The 1,624-nt window shown below is 38.2% G+C and overlaps 1 pseudogene; it reads right to left on the reverse strand.

Annotated features, from left to right (window-relative positions):
- Positions 1–214: 214 nt before the first annotated feature.
- Positions 215–1,224, reverse strand: LOC147611273 (uncharacterized; annotated as a pseudogene).
- Between the last annotated feature and the right edge of the window lie 400 nt (positions 1,225–1,624).

Below are 1,624 nucleotides of genomic sequence, written 5' to 3' on the forward strand. Positions count from 1 at the left end.
AAGGTCAGGATTATAGAGAGTAGAGCCTAGTTCCCTAGCTATCCCCCGACCCATTTCTGCTGCCATATTTAATAGATCTGCCCTTGTGGTCACATTAAGGTCCATGGCTGGATCGTTTCTAGGCCGCTAGGGAATTGCTTTCCCCCCCCCTTCCTAGACCTCATCCCCTACCTGTATTGGATCTTCTAGGAAGGGGGGGGAATTCCCCCCCTTCCTAGACCTCATCCCCTACCTGTATTGGATCTTCTAGGTATCTCAGGTTCATGGACTGGTCCAGTTGTGGTACCCTGGTGGAATTCCCCATTACCTTGGTGGAGTTCCATGTCTTGTAAGAATGTAGGGTTACTGATCATTAGCTCAATATCCTTCTTGGTGTAGAGTCGGTCCTCTACTTCTTGGTGTAGAGTCGGTCCTCTACTTCTACAGCCAAGCTAGCTAGATTAATTTAAATAAGCTTTTAAATTACCCAAGGCTCCTCAAGAAGATGAATTGGATGTTTCACATATGAATATCTAGCTAGTCTTTTACTACAAACATCTTTTTTGTTGGGGGACACCCTTATCTCATCCATCCAAAATTGAAATGCTATGTCTTTGACATCTTGAGTGATGTGGGTTTTTCGCCCATCATGTATGTGACATGTGTATATAGGCAATGATCCATCAGCTTCATTTTCCACTAATGTTAACTGATGCTTGGCTGAATATAAATTTCTTTTATGGATCCCCATAAGCTCGACAACTTGTGGAATGCTCATATCAATAATTTGCTCCCTGTTTTCACCATTCACCCACATCAATAGAGCTGATTTCTTCATGAAAACCTCATGTGAAGATCTTGGTAACTTAACATTATTTAAAGTATTGCAGACATTTCTTAGAATAGCCTATTATAATTTATTTGATTTTTGGCTAGACTGCATGCTCTTGAAACAAGGATGTCGAAGAAGTTGCTGAAAGGTTTCCTTTCTAGTACTTGCATCCATCCCCATTGTTAATTTATCCAAGTGTTGTACCATAGATTCGCATATCTTCCATTTCTTTCATTCATTTACCACCATGGTATTGCTTTTTCAGTCACCATGTTCATCATTCTCCCTCGTTGCTTTTGCTTTTGAAGATCCCAATATTCTATTAGTGATTTCCTATTATTCATATTAGCTTTAATTTTAGCTTCTATATTCAAGGATATTGAGCTGCTAGCCATTTCTTCAATTTGCACCATTGTTGTAGTACTTTCAGGGACTTCAATAGTGTTGTACTTTTCAGTAGTGTTGAACTTTTCAACAGTACTTTTCTTGCAACATGAAGACCATTTTTTAATACTTTATGGTAGTGATAAAGTGCTTTTCAGTAGTACTTTATGGTAGTGATAAAGTGCTTTTCAGTAGTGCTGAAGAACTGTCGTGTGATGATTATGATACTTCTTAGAGTAAGCAAGTATAAAGTTTCAAACCTGTATGATGATGCTTCTAGCAATGATAAAGTAATATTGAATTGAGCTACTAGACATTTCTTCAATTTGCACCATTGTTGTAGTACTTTCAAGGACTTCAGTAGTGTTGCAGTACTCTTTAGTAGTTTTGTACTTTTTAGCATTATTTTTCCTATACCATGAAGAGCAT

The sequence above is a fragment of the Cibotium barometz genome, chromosome 47 (assembly GCF_041138505.1).
Source record: "Cibotium barometz isolate CiBa-2024 chromosome 47, ASM4113850v1, whole genome shotgun sequence".
Classification (NCBI taxonomy): Eukaryota; Viridiplantae; Streptophyta; class Polypodiopsida; order Cyatheales; family Cibotiaceae; genus Cibotium; species Cibotium barometz.